General features: G+C 39.3%; 1 non-coding gene across 1 annotated transcript; it reads right to left on the bottom strand.

The window, feature by feature from the left end:
• Window positions 1-21,891: 21,891 nt before the first annotated feature.
• On the bottom strand, window positions 21,892-21,967 carry TRNAA-UGC (transfer RNA alanine (anticodon UGC)). Its single transcript has one exon. It is a non-coding gene; the product is annotated as a tRNA-Ala (tRNA).
• Window positions 21,968-22,614: the final 647 nt, after the last annotated feature.

Below are 22,614 nucleotides of genomic sequence, written 5' to 3'. Positions count from 1 at the left end.
GTAAAATGGCCGCTCCGCTTGTCTTTCTTTGTTTGGGTTTGGCGCGAGTGTTAGCTTGTATTGCCCGGGTTGCCACAGGATCAGATTTTCCTCGGCTTGGATCTCCGTGACACAGCCTGGTTCGGCCGTTTGTGTCGCGGCCTGGATCTATTTACCCCCTTTGCCTGCCTCAGTTTCTATATTCACAGTTACCAGAGAAAGCCGCCCTGTTTAGGTTAGTGAGGAAGGCGGAGCATTTCTTACTCCCTATTTCCTTCGGGGTTTGGTTATATATTTAGCCAATTTTTCACTCAATCATACCTTTGGGTGTATTGCGAAGCATCTGGAAGCTCCAAGTATAGGTTTTTCTGTTTCTGGCTGAAGATCTTGTTGAGTTTTGGGAGAGATTTATCGGTATTGCTTCCTACCCCGCCATTACTCTGACCAGGCATAATTATCAATATACACTTGTACAGGCCCTGGTTGGTTGGCTTGGTGGTAGAGCATTGGCCCTGTGTGTGGATATCCAGGGCTCAATTCCTGGTCAGGGCACATAGAGAAGCACCCATCTGCTTCTCCACCCCTCCACCTCTCGCTTATCTCTCTCTTTCTTCCTTTCCTGCAGCCATAGCTCGATTGGAGTGAGTTGGCCTTGGGCACTGAGGATGGCTCCATGGCCTCTGTCTCAGGTGCTAAGAAGAGCTCGGTTGTTGAACAATGGAGCAACACCCCAGATGGGCAGAGCATTGCCCCCTAGTGAGTTTGCCTGGTGGATCCGATTGGGGCACATGCAGATGTCTGTCTCTCTGCTTCTTCTCCTGTCACTAAATTAAAAAAAAAGAGAGAGAGAGAGATACACTGTTTATTCCAGTGAATAATAATTGATCCTTGACTCAGTAGTTACTAAGTTTTTAAACTACTTTGCTCATTGCCATATTATCCCTTCTTTCTATGGGTAGTCTATGGAATCTATTTAAATTCGTCAGTAGTTTTTACCTAAGCAGTTTTTCAGTCCCTGGGACAAATACAATAAATAGCAGTGCCATGTTGACCTCTGTTCATCACAGACTGAGAAACAAATTAATTCTCTTGAATTTTTCTTGCAATCTTTTTCTAATTCATCTCTCCTACAACACATTCATCACCAAGTCCTTGAAACCTTAAACTCTTGAACAATCCTGCATTTCTAAAACAAAATATCCATGTTTTTCATCATATATTTCCTTTTGTATATTTCTATCTTGAAGATTTAGTCAGAATGCACAATCCCAACAAACACAGGGCAGCTTTCTCTGCTCTACAAGTACTTTAGGGATAAAATAAGAGATGTCTCCATCTATGCTTCCCCAATACTCTTAGTGATCCCAGTTCCTTGTTCTTTGGCTAAGTGTTCATGAGGCCTCACAATTAGCTCCACCTACATTAGTGAATTGTTCTCTGTATTATCTCTTATCTCTGCCAATCAATGTTTCCCATGGTTAACCACAGAACAGGAACTAAGGCTATAAAATGATATTGAGATGATACGCCCTTCCATGTTCTTTACACACATGTTTTGTTGAATTATGGAACTGTGTGGCTACTTGGTTGCTAAAAAGACTTTCTGTTAATCTTCTATTATTTTTTATTTATTTCTTCTTTTCCAAGTTGAAAGGAGGAAAGATAGAGAGACAGATTCCCACATGCACCCCAACTGGAATCTACCTGGCAACCCTTGTCTAGGGCCAATGCTTTCCCATCTAGGGCTATGCTCACAACCGAGCTATTTTTAGTACCTGAGCCAGAGGCTCCATGGAGCTATCCTCAGGGTCTGAGGCTGACGAGCTTAAACCAATCAATACATGGCTGCAGAAGGGGAAGACAGAGAGAAAGAGAGAGAGAAAGAAGGAGAGGGGGTGGAGAAACAGATGGGCACTTCTCCTGTGTGTCCTGACCAGGAATTGAACCCAGGACATCCACATGCTGGGCCAATATTCTACCACTAAGCCAACGGGCCAGGGCCCGTTAATGCTCTTTTAAGCATCATGTTAAAGTCATGGCCTATCCTTCTCTTATTTCAGCAGCTTTTAGATATTTCAGTGGGCTAGTGATTCCTCAGTTCTTCAACAACTTAAAATTATTTCACCAATGGTGAGCATGTTGTTACATGGTCCTGCTCCTCAATCTTCTTATACCACCTATTATACTTGATAATGTAAACTATGTAAATTTTCAATGAAATTACAAACTGAAGAATTAAACAAACCCCCAAAACAGAAAATTGTTTTCTTATTTCTAGATGTAATTAAAATCCTATATTACAAAATCCTAATACAATGACAATAAACATAAGAAAAAATAAGTAATGTTTTATTGGATTCTAGTAAACAAAAGTTTTTAAAATTTAAATTTACTGAAACAAAATAATATATTAAATTTTTTTTCTATAACTTTATTTTTTTTAATTTTATTTAGAAAATTAAATTTAACAGGGTAACACTGATCAATTAGAGTTCATAGGTTTCAAGTAAACATTCTATAGCATTTTAACTGTTTATTATGTTATATATTCATCATCCAAAGTCAGATCACTTTTCATTACCTTATATTGTCCCTCCTTATACCCTTTTCCCCACCCCCTCCCACACATCCCCCTCTCCCATATCCTTCTCCCTAACATTTTCCTCCCTTTGGTATCCATTTCCTTGAGTCCAGTTTCATAACCTACTTATGTGTAAAATAATAATAATTTCTATGTGTAATAAACATATGTCTCCATATAGCCCTGGCTGGTTGGCTCAGCTGTAGAGCATTGGCCTAGAGTGTGGAAGTCCCGGGTTCGATTCTCAGCCAGGGCACACAGGAGAAATGCACATTTGCTTCTCCACCCTTCTCCCTCTCCTCTCTGTCTCTCTCTTCCACCTCCCACAGCCAAAGCTCCATTGGAGCAAAGCTGGCCCAGGTGCTGACAATAGCTCCATGGCCTCCACCTCAGGTGTTAGAATGGCTCCAATTGCAATGGAGTAATGCCCCAGATTGGCAGAGAAGCGCCCCCTGGTGGGCATGCCTGGTGCATCCTGGTCGGGTACATGTGGGAGTCTGTCTGACCGCCTCTCCACTTCTTACTTCAGAAAAATTTAAAAAAATTATATATATATATATATATATCCATATAATAAATGATTAATAAGTATTTGTTCCATGGATGAACTAGAATTTTTAAGGAGCTACTCTTAGCAAAAGCAAACAAACAAACAGGTGAACAAAACAAATAAAAAGTAAATTCAAGTGAGAAAGGAACTCCACCACTCATGAGTGATTTGTTATGGAAAGAGAAGTGTGAAGGAAATGGGTGGAGAGACTCCTGGAGGAGATATTGCTTGAGGTTTGCAGAAGAGTTGATGAATGGAGAGTACACTTAGGGTGAAAGGGTGGCACTGGTGGACAAGGGACTAGATAGAATGAATAGATGCAGTTGCAGTGAGAAAAAAGGCTTTAAAGGGAATATTAGAAAATTTTCCTACAAGCACAATTCAGTGAAATTTTTATACGACCCCTCAAGAAAACTCATAAGAAAATCAATTGTTCTTCAAGGATTTTGAAAGTCAATCCTTTTAACTTTGAAGCAACACCACTCTGAGACTGGCCTCAAAGTAGCTCAGTTTCTAGGATCCTGAAACATCTAATCCATCCCCTCCACTGCTTACCTCTCACACTTATTGCAACACAAATAGACTATCAATTCTCTGAAGACAATGTATTAGGTGTCATATATTAGGGTTCAGATATTAACCCTGTTTTCCAAGTTAGGTTGAGGTTAAGAAAAGGCTGGTTCTGGTAGAGTCTTACTCACTTTAATAGGATCAGTCCTGGAAGAGTGACCCACTTGCATCTTTCCTGGAAAAGATGAACCAGGGTGAGCACAGGGTACCTAGGTAAACTCAAACTCAAATTGTATTAAACATAAATAAAATGGATCAGTGATGGGAGTCCAAAGTGAAAGAGAGGCTGGTGTCAGCAGGTGGGGAGACTGCGCTTGGATGACACACAGAAGTTTGCTATGTAGCTGACAATAGGAAGGCTGGATTTGCTAGCTGGGTTTCAGGGGCGGGTCTGCAAAAGCAAAGAGAGTTCTGGCAGGAGTCAAATGGGACAAGCTTAAACCATATGTGATTGTCCCTTAAATATTCTTTTTATTTTTATAATTTTATTTATTTATTTATTTTAGAGAGGAATTGGGGGAGAAGCAGGAAGCATCAACTCCCATATGTGCCTTGACCAAGTAAGTCCAGGGTTTCAAACAAGCAACCTCAGTGTTCCAGGTCGATGCTTTATCCACTGTGCCATTGCAAGTCAGGCCTTCTTTCTATTTTTTAAATAGAAAATATCTTTTTTTTTCCTTGGCTGCTCTTCTGGGACCCAATATCCATAAAGCTTTATACAGTGACAGATTCCATAAGTATGTGAGATTTCAGTTGTTTAAAAAAATGCACAGCATTTATTAAGAAGATGACATGATTACTAGATCTTTTAGCAAAACTTGTAAAAGATGGAACCCCATTATCAAAACAGAGCATGTAGACTAGACTGTAACAGGGGAGTCAGACAGACTCAGTTCTCAGAACTCGACACTGAGTCAAGGCTGATCTAGTAGACATTCTGAACATGGGTCTTAATCGGGAGATGCATACCGTCTCCTGCCATATGAATGTAGGACTATGCTATGAAGACTTGCAGATTAAGAGACAGAGAGGCACCCTAGGACAACAGCTCTAAGCAGATGAGAGTCCAGAGGCATCTCTGACCCCATATCAGAAACAGTGCATGCTGGAAACAGCAAAATAGCAGAATAAGATTTAGCAACACAAGAAATGTTTAGGCTCTCAGAACAGAGACTAGGAGTCAGCATGTTCCTTGTCCTTTACTTTACCCCCTAAGAATTTCTTCTGTCTGCTTCCTTAAGTTATTTGTAAGGCTGGGGATGGGGCTTCAGTCCTTGGATCTGCTGACAGAGACTGTTGCCACACTGTGGCCCCTTGAAGCATTTCATTTGGTCTCCGAGTATTTCACTGTTGCAATGACAAGTGAAAGTGGTGCCTTGCATGAGGATCAGGAATCAAACGACAGTTTGCTAATCTGAGTAGGCATTGTCACCTTGACAAGTGGCGTCTAATGTGGGGTACAAACCCACCTTCCTGAGATTAAGAGTCTCATGCTCTACTGACTGAGCTAGCTGGGAATGGGAACCAAATGACAGGTTTGCTACTCTGAGTAGTCATTATTACTGTGACATATGAAACTTTTTACTTTGGAACTCGGGGATATTGTTGATCTTTTTGGTTCCCAATCACAAGCAGTAATGATAAAGGCTGTAGTATAGGGTTTAGTAGACCATTATTAGCATTTTAACAAATGCTATTATAAGTTACATCCAATCTACATTGGCAAAGTGAAGTGGCAGTTTAGAAACATTATACAGATGAATTACTTTGTTCTGTGTTACTTCATGTAAGCACATTAATTCTCAGGTTACCTGTAGGTATTATACTGCCTACCAATTGCTAAATTGCTCTGTGATTGGTGGACTTCCAAAAAGATTTGTGGAAGAAAACATACCCTGCAATGTAACGTTGATATTGACTGGACACCACCATTCACATTTTACTGCAAAAAATACATTGGCTAGAGTTTTACTCGCTTTAAATCCCCTCCAGGCCTCCCACATTCCTTGGCTAGATGTCAGGGCCTGAGTTGACCACTGGCCAGATCTGGACCTCTGATCGTTTTGGCAACATCCAGGCTGTTTGCAAGTCTGTTCTCCCAGGTGCATTCCTTTCCTCTGTGCCTAGGGATGCCAAGGGATGCCAAAGGTACTGTTATGACAGCATAGGATTCCTTGTCACAAGAATAAAATTCAGTGAACTTTTATAGCAACAGCTGCTCTCCTGGAACTGGGAGAAATAATTCTCCAAGTAATCACAAAAGAAAAAAGGAAAAGGGATAAAAGAAGAAATAGAAACAAATATATTATATTCAGAAAAAGTATCAATGAGGCAGGAGGGAGGGTTAAGACCAGTATTTATTGTGTTTTGACTATGGTTTCAAGGTTCCCATTAAACCGTGGAATGGGAGAAATCCAAGCAGTCAGATGTGCATGTCACAGCCAAGAAATGCTGTCATCTCCAACACTGCCAGCTCTCCGGTCTCCAGGGCCAAAATTGTAGAAGTGATTTTCTAGTCTGAAAAATCTAAAGATGTAGAGCTAAAAAGCATATTGGGTATTTCACAATGTTTGATAGCTGATGATTGTGTAATGGAAAAAAGAAAAAAAAACAGAACACTTTCTCATATCTGCTAGATGGTGTAAGTCGATTAGGGAGGGAAAGTCTTTAAAAAAAAAAACGCAGTGAGAACCTGAGAGTGATGACTGTGGACATCTTTATGGAGCCAGAAATTATAACAACAAAGAGAAAGTATGTAATAAAGTTCCCTCGTTATTTCAGAAATTTTGGCTGTGAAAAAAATGAAGTCTTGTTGCAAAAATGATCAGGGAAGTTTGAATTCTTCTGAACCCTTTCGGAGAAACAATGAAAATTTCCATTTCCTCCTAGACAGGCAACAGGCTGCAAGTAAGTCATCGATACTGAGATCTCTGACTCTAACATCAGGACTGATGTGGACAGCTTTGGATTTACACAAAGGAACCACATATTCTACTTGCAGAAAAAAGATACATCCATGAACGCTAACATAAATTTTTACATAGTTGCAAATGTTGTCTGTCTAAAGAAATTCTCTTCTGTTTGAAGCATGTCTACTGTGTGCCAGTCATCATGGTGTTCTTGTGTTTCACAGTTTGTGAGCTGCCTGCTCCCAGTTAAAACCAGTGCAGATGAATCTATGGATCCTCAGGGTTCCAAAAAATAATGGTTGATGTACTTTTTCCAAGTGTAAAACCCTGTTGATGCAAGACTTCAGTGATAGAAGAGAGGTTGTTTAATGGTAGAAAATGTCAGTCAGTTAATTAGGAAGCGAATTTATTGCTTGGACCCTGATGTTCCTTCTCAGGGCTGTCAGTTCTGTACTTAATTTCTAAATATTTGACTAGTTCATGGAGGCCAAGTGACTGCCATTATGTCTCATTCTTGTTAGTTTCCCAGATTTCATTCCTCTCTATTTCCTGCATTTGGTCCTTTCTTTACTACCAGAATGTTACTGGGCAACAAGCTAGACAGTACTTTCACTCATTTCTGAAAGTAAATTCTACATTGAAAAAAAGCCTAATTGACCCTGGTTGGTGGCACAGTAGATAGAGCATTAGCTGGCATATGGACACCCAGGTTCCATTGCTAGTCAGGACACACAGGAGAAGCAACCATCTGCTTCTCCCCTTCCCTTCCCTCTTCTTTTCCCACAGCCAGTGGCTTGATGGATTCGAGTGTGGCCTTGGGCACTGAGGATAGCTCCATTGGCAGTCATCAGCCTCAGGCACTAAAAATAGCTCAGTACTGGAACATCAGCCCAGTTGGGGTTGCAGGGTTTATCCCAGTTGGGGTGCATGCAAGAATTGCCTCACTGTCCCCCTGTTTTACACTAGATAGAAGAGGAGGAGGAGGAGGAGGAGGAGGAGGAGGAGGAGGAGGAGGAAGAAGAAGAAGAAGAAGAAGAAGAAGAAGAAAAGAAGAAGAAGAAGAAGAAGAAGAAGAAGAAGAAGAAGAAAAGCAGCCTAATTTATCAAACTTTTTTAACCCATCTCTATATCATTATAATAAAAATTCAATTGCTATAATCCCTAAATTTGTATTCATACTTCTCCAAGATAACATAGATTCTCCTTAAGATCAAATTAGCTGCAATTGGAAAAGTGTATGTTATATTTATTTTCTTTTATCATATTTTTTCCCATTCTCTATAGCCTACATTTACTTGGTCCTAAAATAAAGTGTATGTGTTTATTATAGTGAGGGCATCCAATTATATCTAGTTTTTAATTTCAGAATGATGTCTCATTCCACTGAAATAACATATATGATAGTATAAAATAAAACACCAACAGACTTATTTGCTAGCTATTACTCTTCTCAAAGTTTCTCTACAAATGGTTCTATAAATTCCCCAGGAATTCCTTACAAAATCTCAGGAACAGACACTTCATATCTTCCATATAGGAATCCTTCCTGGTCTACACCCTCCCATTTTTTGATGCTGATGAGATTAAAAGAAGTTCACTACAAATGAATCAATGTTTATTGTTGCTACTTCCTTTCTGGCCATGTGAATCTCAAGATTAGGAGACATGGTTCTCCAGTTTTAATAATACTATATCTCCAATGGCAGCAATTTGAATGAGGGAGGAAGGAGTAAAGGACATCTAACCAAATTAGACGCATGTAATGCCACCTCTGGGTTAATGATTACAGGGAGAGAGGAAAGTGTACCTTGAGGAGTGTCTGAAAAGTTCAATTTGGAACATTGCTTTGTGTTATACCCTTATAAAATAACCAGTCAGCAGTTGATAATACACAAATATATGTTAGAAGACTAGTGTGGTCTATATATACAGCTGTGAAAGTTATCAGGGTATAAATAGTAATTACAGTTATGAGAATGGACAATTTAACCCCTGAAGTCTATAATAAGAGATGGTATCAGACAAAAGATCGTCTGCAGTTAAGGAACATGTATGGATTGATAATGTGAAAGACTTCTGTGCAATATCCAAGAGGAATAAGAGAAAATCAATAAAAAAAAAGAACTTGGTTATTCATGGGATGTGGAGACAACACATGAACAGTTGAAAATGATTCTGAAGTTTTGAATATGGATACCGGTTTTCGTGAATTGTAAATGTATGTAAGTTTATTTGCACAGTTAAATTCCAGTTTAACAAGAAGCAATATGGGGGAAAAGTTTGCAATAATAAAACTATTTCTAAGGCCAGACCAATGGCCTTGAGCATTAGAGCCTTGTTGATCTCATTACAACAAAATTCTCTACAATGAATTATTTAGTATAATGACTTTTCCGAGTCTTTGTCTATAGAGTAATTCTTTATTTATAATGTAAAAATCATAAGAATACAAACTGTTCCATGAAAGTTGATTTAAGTTAAAAAAAATTTATTCTCTGGAGTCATAGTGGTTTATCCAATGTGAAATGTGTTGTGCTCTGCTGGAGACTGAAGGTGGGCTCTGGGTGTGCATTTAAATGGAACTAATGAATTTCCTCTGTGCAGTCCAGCCTGGGGAGAAATGGAGAAGACTGTTTAATAAAGCATGCAGTAGAATTGCCCTCTCTGGCTCTCCAGATTAGAATAGTGGAGCATGGCATTATTATTCCCTTTCTTCTCTAACTCTATTCTTGTTTTTCTGTTACTGTAATTTCTTACACTCTCACCATCTCATTTTCTTTTCTGCCCACTGTCTCTTCCTTCTTCTTCCTTCATGCCTGTCTGCATCCTTCCTTCTCTACCTTTTCTCCTCCATCCCTGCCTTCCTTCCTGTTCTTTAATTAAGGCTAGTATCCCAGCGACGATCTGAGGAGATGCTCACTGCATGCACATCTTTCCCCACACACGTTCCCAGAAGCCCTCACGGTACTCCCTCTTCTGCTAAACCCCTGCTGACTTCATAAAGAAGACCTCGACTTTGTGTAAAGGAACCAGGTGCATTTCTACCTTTATTGTTTTTGTTTATTTGTTTATTGCTTGGGTTTATTTTTTTTCCCAAGAAGTCTGTGCTTTCTGCTTTTGAGTTGACTCTGGGGAGAGCAGAGGCAATTTACCAATTCCTGCTTTCTTTGTTCTGACTATGCATCGAGTTCAGAGCAAGGCTGGGTGTTTCAATTCTCTTTGAAAGAGCCTTTCCATAAGATACGGAAAAGGCGACCTGCATGGTTACAACTGGGGGTAGAAACTAGGGGATGCAATTTAGCAATCTACCTTTATAATTAGCTCTTCAGGTAATCACAATGCACACCAAAAACCTGAAAACTTTACTCTAAAATTATTATAAACTTTGAGATGAGAGAAATGGTTAATTGCAAGAAAAACAATCACCTAAGCTGCTTCTTTCTACTCTACTGGCCATCAGAATCAGTTCATAATAAGATTGTAAACTTCCTGAGGTCAGGAATTTTGCCCTCTATTTCTGTGTGGCTTAGACAGGCACCTGAAAGGAGTGCCCTGGAAGTGGAAACGCCAGAGCTCCAGCTCTGCACTGTCTCACCATGGGAAGGTTCGTGATCCTCCCTCAACCTCATTTCACTTACCCAATAGAAATATAATACTCAATCACAAGAAAATTGTGAACATCAAGTGTGCTGGTTAATTAGTATAAAATGCAATGGGTATATAAAGAATATGGTAGAGGACACAGTGTGAAGTTGGAATTTTTAAAATGTTATTATTTCTACCTTTGGCCTCTATGAAACTTCATTTTCCTATTTGTAAAATGGCAATTTTATGTATCACATTTGTGTGTGTATGTGTGTGTGTGTGTGTGTGAGAGAGAGAGAGAGAGAGAGAGACAGGGACAGAGAGAGAGACAGAGAGAGGGACAGAGACAGACAGACAGGAAGGGAGAGAGATGAGAAGCATCAATTCTTTGTTGCAGCTCCTTAGTTGTTCATTGATTGCTTTCTCATATGTGCCTTGACCAGGAGACTACAGCAGATCAAGTGACACCTTGTTCAAGCCAGTGACCTTGGGCTTCAAGCCAGTGACCTCTGGATTCAAGCCAGCAACCTTGCGCTTCAAGCCAGCAACCTTTGGGCTCAAGCCAGCGACCATGGGGGTCATATCTATGATCCCACGCTCAAGCCAGTGACCCCAGGCTCAAAGTGGTGAGCCCGCACTCAAGCCAGCAACTTTGGGGTCTCAAACCTAGGTCCTCTGCATCCCTGTTCAATGTTCTATCCACTGCACCACTGCCTGGTCAGGCTCATATCACATTTTGATGAGACGATAACAAGAGGAAATATGTGAAAACACCTATTGTAGCTTTGCCAGCAATGTATGGTTACTATTACCCTATTGGCTGAATTTCCTGATAATCAGTAAATCAAACTAGATCCATCACATAGTTACTGTCTCTTACATACAAATCCCTCTGCTAGGTAAACTTCTAGGTTCAAAACGAAAGTCACAGAGCTCCCCAACTCCAGGAACTCATAGTCTTCTCGTGAGTGAAATGAGTAAGTACATACATACTCTGGAAGAAGGTAACCTCCGCTCTGTAATGTTCACTGAGCAGCTCCGGATTAAAGTCTACAAGAGCTTTGGAGAAGCAAGAAATTAATTCTGACTTGGAGATTAAACATCTCTGCTTAATGCTGGTTGATTTCAACAGAAAAAACAAAGTTAAAGAAAGTCTTATCTCTGCTCACTTAGTCTGTTGGGGAGGGCTCCAATTACTCAGGAAAGAGAAGGAGCAAAATACAGCAGAATCTGATTAAATAGAACGCATCAAATATGGATAATGAAATTTTCTCGTTATTTCTGTCTTTAATACCAAAATGTCCATATTTTGCTGTTGCTATTCCTATTTGTACTAATGCTTATTCATACATTTCTTATTGAATTAATATAAATTCAACAATGGTAGGCACTGTAGTAAATATGCATGATTAATAATATATAATTTTTTACTTCAATGAATCTATTTTTTTGTAGATTAAAAGACATTAACAAAAATAACAAAGCAACGCAAGGAGGTCTGCAACTAGCTAGAAAAAGTGAATTTTATAAGGATTAGTAGATGAAAAAATATTTTGGATTGTAACAAATAAGTGGAATTGAAGCTAAATAAATTGATTGTATCAGAGATGCCATAAGGAAGGAAGTATTTCAAAAATATCAAGAAATTGCCACTATACAGATAGGTTGGAATTCGTAGAGATGAAGAGCAAGGGGGGAAATCAGCAGTTTTTATAGTATCTAAGAATGTCACATTTCTTAGATGATTGAATTCCAAAATTCTCATTTTAAAGGACACCATTGTTGATTAAAATTTTATGAGTGTGTATAATATAGAAAGCAGACACAAGTACAACATAGCCTAGTGGTTGAAATAATGAGATTAGGAGGGCAAGTAATTGGCAATTACTTTCTTTGGGGACTTGGACAACTTATTTAAGCTTTCTAAACCGAGGTTTCCTTAGCTGTCATGTGATAGTAATAGCAGTGCATGATTTTTTTATTTTTTATTTTTATTTTACTGTGAGCAAGAGATGAGGTAAGCAAAGTATTTGGCACAGAGCCTGGAACATGGTAAGCACTCAGCAACTCTTAACCATTACCATTATCAGAAGGACTTAGAGCTTGGACAGAAGTTGGAGGACTTATACAGGCCATTTGAAATGCCTAGACAATTTTATTTAACATGAATTCTGGGTATACACTTCTTTTGTTTTCCAATTTCTTCTAGTTTTGAGTGAATCACTAGGTGCTGGTTTCTTAAGAGTTTAAGATGGTGCAGTGAATACTGTCGATGCTGTGCCTGCCCACGTCCTTTTGGCTTACCAAGGAGGACCCCACAAAGTTTCCATGTTAAGTTTACTGTTCCCGGTATTTTTTCACCTGAAGTTATGCTCAGGCCACAGGGGAAAACTTGGCTTGCATGGGAGACCAGAAGTGCAAGCCCAGGAGCAACCTCAAGTCATAAGAACAGGGAATTGTGAGCCAGCAACCCCAGTTTCTTCTCCTTCTGTGAACAACTCTGAGCTGCGTTCCAGAAATTCTATCAGATGACCTCCAGTGCAAATGGTCTTCAGTCTCCCAAAAGAATAACCTGCTCAAATGAAGTTTTTATAAATCTATCTTCTCTAACTTCCTAAGTCCTACACTTGGCTTCCTGTGCCACTTAGCAGTTTATGACCTCCATTTCCAATCTACCATTTTTTCCCCCGTTCTGTGACCATGGACATGGACCCTTTGGAATTTCTCCTTTACCAGCTGGCACAAGGTTAAGCTGTTGCATAGCAGTTGCTGGAGAGACACACGAAGGAGGAAGGGCGATTCTCCTCATTTCAGCCCGTGTCTCTATGCAGCCGCAGCAGCACTGGAAGCTTCTACAGGCCCAGCAGTTGCTCTCTGGGAACAGCTTCTCTCTGCTAATCCCTTGGTGGTTTTGAAGCAAGCACTTCTCGTCCAGCACTTCAGAAATGATTCCACAGCAGCCCACAGAGCAGCTTAACTCTGAGGTGACGGTGGCACAACACCTCCCTGGGAATGGCTCCCCTTAACACATCTTCATAGCCTCTGAGAGCTCATGGAGCCAGAACAGCACCCTCTTCAATACGGTCTGATCTTAGCCTCGGGGAGGAGTGTGCGTGTGTGTGTGTGTGTGTGGGGGGGGGTAAGCGTATAATCATGCATGCTGAATTGGTGGAGTCCCTTTACCAGGGGTGGCACTCTATCTCAGACTTTGGGATAGTGGATGCTCCTTATATTTGCTATCTCTATATTTTTAGTTCTCTTTACTCCTTACTAGATTATTTGGTTACTCCAAATTCATTTTGTAGTTAATTCTTCTTTATATGAAGCCTTCTATGCTCACATTTCTGTGTGAGTCCTCTCTCCTGACTCGACCCAGACTTGTATACTTCCCAACTAAACTACTTGAATTGAATCTTTCTCTCGGGATTTGCTTTTGAGGCGATGCAAAATGAAAATCCGAGTTATGGTAGACACATGAGAAAGCAGACTTTCAAGATGACAATGTGAAGTTGAATTTCTTGCTGATCAGTTGGAAACACGGATGCGACTTGTAATGCCGGTGGCCAAGGCCAGGCAGGTTCACACTGGATTCGGGCAGACAGTAGAGACACTCTGCGGCCAGAAAGCATCAGGTCATACCAATTTACTGGAGGCTTGTAAGGACAGGCGAGCAAATAAACAACAAGAGAGCTAATAAATAAATAACCTTATATGGGTTATGCACACGTGCCTCTGCCACGTGCTCACACCCTAATCAAGCAAAGTGCTTGCAGCCTGCACACCCGCAAACAAGTCTAACACAGCTGCCCCACACCACTTTTGATCAAAAATAGAATGTCATAACCCAGACATGCTGCAACATCACAATTACATAGATTCTCATTTATGATGGATTGGGATGAGAAATAGGGAAGCTAAAGCTCTGGCTTTTAATGGCTCTAGCACACTGGTTTTCAAAGTGTGATCCCTGGACCATCAGCATTAACATCCTGTGCAAACTTGGTAGAAATGCCTGTCCTTGGGCCCTTTCCCAGACTAACTGAATCAGAAACTCAGGAATTGGGGTACTAAAATCCATTTTATGAAGCTAAGTGATTATAATGAAGTGTAAAGTTTAAGAGCCAATGTTCTAAAACTTGAAAGACGTGTGTATAAATAGAAGATTGTGAAGCAGATGGACTTTCATAACCGACATAAAAAGCCTTGAAGAAAGAGAATGACAGCACAGGGTCAGCAAACTCTTAACTTAGGGTTGGAAAGGCAGAAGGGCTTTCATGGCAGGATCTGAGATCCTCCTTTGCACTTAGATGATGGATGTGCTGACCACTGGGCAGATTTGACCATTGGAGAGGTGTAATTACAAACGAATTTAAATTCACAGCTCCAGAAAACCTATGCCAAAGTCAGAGCAGTGATAAGAGAAAAGACGTTATGGCATAGGATGAGCCTTTTAATGGGTAAATGTGCTTGAGAACATTCAACCCTATATCCTCGCTCAGGATAGCCAGAGGAAAGCATTGTGCTCCTTACTGGAGAACATAGAAAGGGCTCATATGAGGTCAGTGCCTGGCAGACTATGTTTTCTCTCCGCCAGCCCTATACTTGCCTCCCTCTGATAATTCTAAATCAATAAAATCTAAGATCAAGTCTTATCTCCATTTACAAAATTCTGAAGACTATTTATAACATGGAAAGGCAGGAATTAGAAGATCATTTATAAAAATGATTCTAGAGTAGCCCTGGCCAGTTGGCTCAATGGTAGAATGTCAGCCCAGCGTGCAGATGTTCCAGTTTCAATTTCCAGTCAGGGCACACAGGAGAAGCGCCCATCTGCTTCTCCACCCCTCCCCCTCTCCTTCCTATCTCTCTCTTTCCCTCCAGCAGCCAAGGCTCCATTGGAGCAAAGTTGGCCCAGGCACTTAGGATGGCTCCATGGCCTCCACCTCAGGTGCTAAAATGGCTCTGGATGCAACAGAGCAATGCCCCAGATGGGCAAAGCATCGCCCCCAGTGGGCATGCCAGGTGGATCCCAGTAGGGTGCCTGAGGGAGTCTGTCTCTCTGACTCCCCACTTCTCACTTCAAAAAAATACCAAAAAATAAATAAATAAAAAGAATGATTTTAGAGTGTTACACTGAAAAAGGTTCAGAATATAAGGCAATACAAGAGAGAATGATTAAAAATACAGTCATTTTCTTTGACTCAGGAATCAGTATCCTCATAAAGACTCATAATGGTGTCTTGGAGCTTAGAGGCACAAAGGGACTACATAAGTGAGGGTGAAATACAGAATTATATTGGCAGAGTGTTGAGAAAGGGGATAAGAGATTAAAGATGGGAACATATAAGAGTGAGCATTAAGTGTATAAATCTTGGTGTCCTGCATAACAACCCACTAGAAAGTTCCCACAGCAAAGGAGATGCTGAACAACCACTGAATGATTTAAGCAGCAGATGTCACCTGGCTCTGTCCTTAGACCTGCTGCTGCTTGCAGACCTATAAACAAGTTTCCACGGTGGGGGAATGGAGGCTATGCATAGACCCAACTGCTTGCATTCCCTTTTGAGAAGCCTGAGGAGCGGCAGTGACCAACACTGACTTCCTCATAGGGTACCATTCCTAATGAGAATAACTGGCTACTGGGTAAGAAGATAACTAACATCTTTAGAAAAAAACTACCTAGACCAGTAAAAGTATAGGCCAGGGGTGACGGGTTTCAGAACGTTTAGTAGAAAAAGGAGATGATGAGCATATCTATCATTGCTTTGGAACCAGTTATAGCTATGGGAACTGTAAAAACTTTGTCCATTAACTTTCCTATTGTGGGAAATAAATCTTAGAATACGGAAGATCTTTTTTTATTATTATTTTATTTATTCATTTTAGAGAGGCAGGGGGGAGAGAGAGAGAAAGAGAGAGAGAGGAGAAACAGAGAGAGAGAGAGAAGGGCGGGGGTGGAGAAGGAGCAGGAAGCATCAACTCCCATATGTGCCTTGACCAGGCAAGCCCAGGGTTTTGAACTGGCAATGCTTTATCTACTGAATCACCATAGGTCAGGCTGCAGAAGATCTTACGTGTAAGATTTAGAAATTTGTACTTTCTTCCTAGAGAAATTATTTTAAAAACCAGATGGTAAAGTAATATAAGGTAATTAATAATAACAGCCTTTACTGCCCCTCAATAAAGTAAGCCCACATACATACACATACATGTATATATACCAATAGTATGACAAAATATCAGAGACTAAAATTTAAAGAATCAACCTACTAGGTAACCTTTTCCTGAATAATTATATAATTTTCTTGTATTTTCTATAACCATTTCCCCAGAGTACAAAAAAAATCAAAAAATTTAGGGCTTCTAGTTAAAACATTGTTAAAATATTGTTAACATATTTTTTTCTTTACAGTGACAGAGAGACTCAGAGAGAGGGATAGATACGGACAGACAGACAGGAACGAAGAGAGATGAGAAGCATCAATCATTAGTTTTTCATTGCAACACCTTAGTTGTTCATTGATTGCTTTCTCATATGTGCCTTGACTATGGGGCTGCAGCAGACTGAGTAACCCCTTGATCGAGCCAGCGACCTTGGGTCCAAGCTGATGAGCCTTGATCAAACCAGATGAGCCCGTGCTCAAGCTGGCGACCTCGGGATCTCAAACCTGGGTCCTCCGCATCCCAGTCCAACGCTTTATCCACTGCGCCACCGCCTGGTCCAGCTTGTTAATATTTTTGAGTGCTTACTCTGTTCTAATAGCATTATATTTTTTAATAGCATTATCTTTTTTAGTACCTAAAATATTCCTGTGAATTAAATACTAGTACCATCTCTATTTTGCTGAAAGAAAACTGAAGTGAGGCTTGTAACAAGGTCAGGAATTCACCCCCAGTTCTACCTACCACTGAAATCTATCTTCTTAACCACTGTGCTATATTTGTCATCATATTTTTTTCCCCAAAAGAGATGGTGAGAAAACATGGCACTTAAGTAATTTTACTCTAATTGTCTATGTTTTCCTTTGAAGTGGCAAGTGTCAGACTGTGAGCACTGGTACTTTGATTTTAAAAGGGTCATAGAGGAAACTGTATTTCTCTTATTCCATCTGTAGCATTTCAGGTAATTGCTGATAATCCAAATTGAGGTTCTTAACTACTGCAGTTTATATTAATGATTAAATGAAGTATAATAAACATAAATTTAGCTGTCAGTGGTGTTTGAGGAGTAATGAAAGATCTTATATTGCTTCTAAAGTATAGTAACTAAAATACAATATTGCAAACCAAAATTTTTTTTAAAAAGGCTTAGGTTTAGAAGTAGGAAAATGTTTCAGTTTATCATTGTAGAATTGTATTTGTAATAAGAGAGCTGCCAACTTCATAGTTGGGCTGCCTATACAGTGTATATCAAAATTGAGAAGTATCTTATTTTAAACTGCTTTTTAAGACTGCCGAATTTTTTTTTTTCTGAAGTCGGAAACGGGGAGGCAGTCAGACAGATGCCTACATGTGCCCGACCAGGATCTACCCAGCATGCCCACCAGGGGGCGCTGCTCTGCCCATCTGGGGCATTGCTCTGTTGCAACCAGAGCCATTCTAGTGCCTGAGGCAGAGACCACTAAGCCATCCTCAGTGCCCAGGCCAACTTTGCTCCAATGGAGCCTCAGCTGTTGGAGGAGAAGAGAGAGACAGAGAGGAAGGAGAGGGGGAGGGATGGAGAAGCAGATGGGCGCTTCTCCTGTGTGCCCTGGCTGGGAATAGAACCCAGGACTCCTGCACGCCAGGCTGACGCTCTACCACTGAGCCAACCGGCCAGGGCCAAGACTGCTGAATTTTTGTAGGTTTATACACAAGATCTACCCAAATGTGTTCTTTCCATCTCCATTTCCCATGACAGGAATATTAATCTCTGATTACCTACATAATTATGGGAATAGGAATAGTTATCTGGAGTGTAGCACTAATTTTTAATTATTTATCCTACCTCAAAACAAGTTTCTATTTTTTGCAATTCTTTTATTTACTTTATGATAAGACTACAGAGAGCAAGGACACATGGATTCATAGGGTATTCATAATAGTCAACCATATTCTGATAAATCCTTTCGTACCTTTTCTTTTTAATCTCATATCTATGACCCTCAAGTAGACACCATGCTGACCATAATCTCTCTCCCATCATTCCTCAAACAAAAATTATACATTTGAATTTGTTTCAGTCTATTTTCTCAGTTAGAAGCTGGTTGGTGCTTTTGAGAATTATAGTTCATATACTTTAACCACATAGAAGTTGTCTACTTTGGTACATATTAATAGCTTTTTACAATAAATATTTATTTGTTATACACATTTAAATTATGGTAGTGGCTTTTCTGAGTCTTTGAGATTTCAAACATTAACTCGAGAATCAGACTGCTCTTATCAATTAGACCAAACTTACAAATGATGTATTTTTTTATTGTTAGATAAAGTGCTGTTCTATAGAGTAATTGTAGATAGAAAAACAATTTCCAAAAGATAATGTTTAAGCTTGAGATCTTAAGGAAGAAAGATTTATCTAGAAAAGAAAAAAAGAAGAAAAAGGAATATTTTATTTTCATCACTGATGTGTAAAGTGTGTGAAAGTTGTCACTTTTCCCCTTACAACAACAACAAAAAGATAAACAAACTAAAAAAAAAAAAATCAACGATTTTTCTTTGACCCACAAGAGAACCAAGATTTCAGCGCAAATTGACCCCTAATATCTGGAGAGACCTGAACAAACAGTAACAGCCAAGATCTGCTACCTATACCAGAAGCCATTCGAGCCGTAAATTGGTATGAAAACTAAAAGGTGGTTATAACGGGTTTCTGGAGACTGAGGTTGAACTAGCTTGAGAGTGAGAAACTATTTGAGGCTACAGTGTTGGGTGGCGTACTTTTGTGCATTTTATCACCCATTATACTCCAAGATTCACACAATGATGGTTCAAGAAAGCTACCATTTTGCCTTGTTAGGGGAATAAGATTAATTATTGTTAAATATAGATAGAAATTTCTCCATAACAAAGGCCTACTGTTCAGGCAAAAAAACTTTTCCAGATTCTTATTTCAGCAGAATAAAGGTAATTTCACCCATTTGACCCTACTCTAATTTTTCTGTTTCACCTAAAGAGAAAAAAATAGCTTCAACTATAAAGAGTATTTGTGAAGTGACAGCCCAGTGACACAGAACCTCTAAAAGACTTATATTTAATTAGAAGATTGTAGAATACTTGGCCCTACACACACCAGATCATCATACCAAGAGTGTACCAATATAATACAATTGATTATAACTAATACAATTGATTATAACTAATATAGTTGATTATAACTATAATACAATTGATTATAACTAAAAAGTGTACCAATGTAATACAATTGATTATAACTAATAAAGCTTGTCTCTAAGAATATACATACTCAGAAAGTCCAAAGTCAAGACGGAGATTAAAATAAAAACACTCTAGGAATCTGAAGCCTCTGGAATATACAGGTATGGAAAATTTTCATGTATGTTCCCAGCCAGATTAAAATAAATCATTATACTAAGGTTCTATTTACCTCACATTTTATTGTTTAATGCATCTCTAGCTTTCAACAAAAGTTTACAAGGGATTCAAAAAGGCTAGGGAAAAACTATCTGAAGATAGAAAGAAAGCATCAGAAACAACCTCAGATATTGATATATATTTTGAAATTACTACAGAGGGTATTTAAAATAGTTATGATTTATAAGTTAAAAGCACTAATAGAAAAAGTTGAAAAATTGAATGAAAATAAGAGTAATATAAACTAAGAGACAGAAAAATTTAAGAAAATATAAAAAGCAGTGTTAGATAGCAAAACATTGTAACACAAATAAGGAATGACTTCGGCAGGCTCATCAGTAGACTGGAAATGGAAAAGGAATTAATCAGTGTGCTTGAAGACATGCAACAAAAATTTCCTGAAATGAAAAACAAAGGAAATGAAAAAGAGAATACTAACTGAAAATCAAAACAAAATAGAAAATATTTAAGATTTGTAGAATAATTTCAAAAGATATAACATGTCCAATTAGAAACCTAGAGGAGAAGAGAAAGCATAAAAATATCTGAAGTAATGGCTAAACATTTCTAAAATTAATGGTGTATATCAACCCATAAATACAGGACACTCAAATAACAATAAGTAAAACAAACATAAGATATCTGTATTTTGGTATATGTCTGTCATATTAAAAAAAAAAAACACAAAACCCAAAGACAAAAAGAAAATCCTGAAATGAGCCAAAGGAGGTGGGAGGAAACACCTTCCCTGGGAGTGTGAGGATAAAAATTACAGTGGACTTTTCATAAGAAGCAATGAAAGCAAGAAGACAGTGGAGTGAAATACTTAAAGTGTTAAGAGGGGAAAAAACGCAACAATCTAGAATTCTATACTCAATGAAATTTCTTTTAAAAGTGAAAGAAAACTGGCCCTGGCCGGTTTGCTCAGTGGTAGAGCGTCAGCCTGGCGTGTGGAAGTCCTGGGTTCGATTCCCGGCCAGGGCATACTGGAAAGGCGCCCATCTGCTTCTCCACCCCTCCCCCCTCTCCTTCCTCTCTGTCTCTCTCTTCCCCTCCCGCAGCCAGGGCTCCATTGGAGCAAAAGATGGCCCGGGTGCTGGGGATGGCTCTGTGGCCTCTGCCTCAGGCGCTAGAATGGCTCTGGTTGCAACAGAGTGACGGCCTCTGGTGGGCGTGTCGGGTGGATCCCGGTCATGGGCATTCGGGAGTCTGTCTGACTGCCTCCCCGTTTCCAGCTTCAGAAAAATACAAAAAAATAAAAAATAAAAAAATAAAAGTGAAAGAAAACTAAAACATTCCTCCAACATACAAAAACTGAGGGAATCGTGATAGAAAACTCACTATCCAAGAAAAGTTAAAAGAAAATTCTTATAAATGCTGACCTATACAAACAAGAAAAAACTTCAGAGATAGAACACATAGAGGCAAAATAAATATTTTATTTTTCTTATTCTTAGGTTATCTAAAAGATAACAGTAGTAATACTGTATTAGGTGCTTATAACACATGGTTAAGTAAAATGAATGACAATATCTTAAGGGATGAGAAAAAAGAATTCAGAATATGCTGCTGTAAGATACCTGTACTACATGATTTGGTATATTTGGTATATTGTTATTTGGTATATTGTTATTTGCAAATATAGTACAAGTTCTGGCACAACCACTCAAAAATTTTAAATAAATATAATTGATATCCTAAGAAAAGAGATAACAAATACTCTTATTAAATGTAAAATTAAACAAAAGAAAGTAAATGGATAGGGGCAAAAAAAATATGCAACAAATAGGAAACAGTTACAAACATGGAAGATATTAATTCATGCCTATGATATCTGAGCAAATTTAATTTTTTTTTTTTTGTATTTTTCTTAAGTTGGAAACAGGGAGGCAGTCAGACTCCTGCATGCACCCGACCGGGATCCACCCGGCACGCCCACCAGGGGGCAATGCTCTGCCCATCTGGGGCATGGCTCTGTCGCAACCAGAGCCATTCTAACACCTGAGGCAGAGGCCACAGAGCCATCCTCAGCGCCCGGGCCAATTTTGCTCCAGTGGAGCCTTGGCTGTAGGAGAGGAAGAGAGAGACAGCGAAGAAGGAGAGGGAGAGGGGTGGAGAAGCAGATGGGCGCTTCTCCTGTGTGCCCTGGCCGGGAATCGAACCCGGGACTCCTGCACGCAAGGCCGATGCTCTACCACTGAGCAAACCAGCCAGGGCCCTGAGCAAATTTAATTTAAGAATAAGTCTAAGTCAGTGATCAGCAATCTTTGTTCATAAAGAGACAAATAGTAAATATTTTAAGCTTTGTGGGCCATATGAACTCCATAAAAAAAAAATGCAGCCATAGCTAATGCAGGAGGAAGCAAGTTTGGCAGTGGCAATAAACCATTGCATATATACACTGAAATTTGAATTTCATATAATTTTTACATTTCATAAACTTTTTTTTTTCATTTAATTTTTTTCAATCATTTTAAAAATAAAAAACATTCTTAGTTTGGTAACCATACAAAAACAAGTGGAGGACCAGATTTTTGTATTGGAGATAGTTTGTAGAGCACTGTTCTGGGCTATCTTTCTTAACAGAACTGTGTGTGTGTGTGTGTGTGTGTCCAGTATAGTGCACTTGTCCCATAATCAATCTCCATTGATTTTAGACTTACTCATATGGCTGAGCAAGCCAGTTATTTGACATCAATAAGCAGGGAAATAAGAAGTGTCTACTATATGGACCCACAAATTCCTTACTTTAATGTATCTTTTCTTCTCTACTAACCATCCTTCCGAAACCTCATTGTGCTAACAAATATACAGTGTGTCTGTAAAGTCATGGTGCACTTTTGACCGGTCACAGAAAAGCAACA

This window comes from Saccopteryx bilineata, chromosome 3 (genome assembly GCF_036850765.1).
Source record: "Saccopteryx bilineata isolate mSacBil1 chromosome 3, mSacBil1_pri_phased_curated, whole genome shotgun sequence".
In the NCBI taxonomy this organism is placed as follows: Eukaryota; Metazoa; Chordata; class Mammalia; order Chiroptera; family Emballonuridae; genus Saccopteryx; species Saccopteryx bilineata.
Note: the sequence above shows the minus strand (reverse complement) of the source record. Positions and strands in the feature narration are given on the sequence as shown.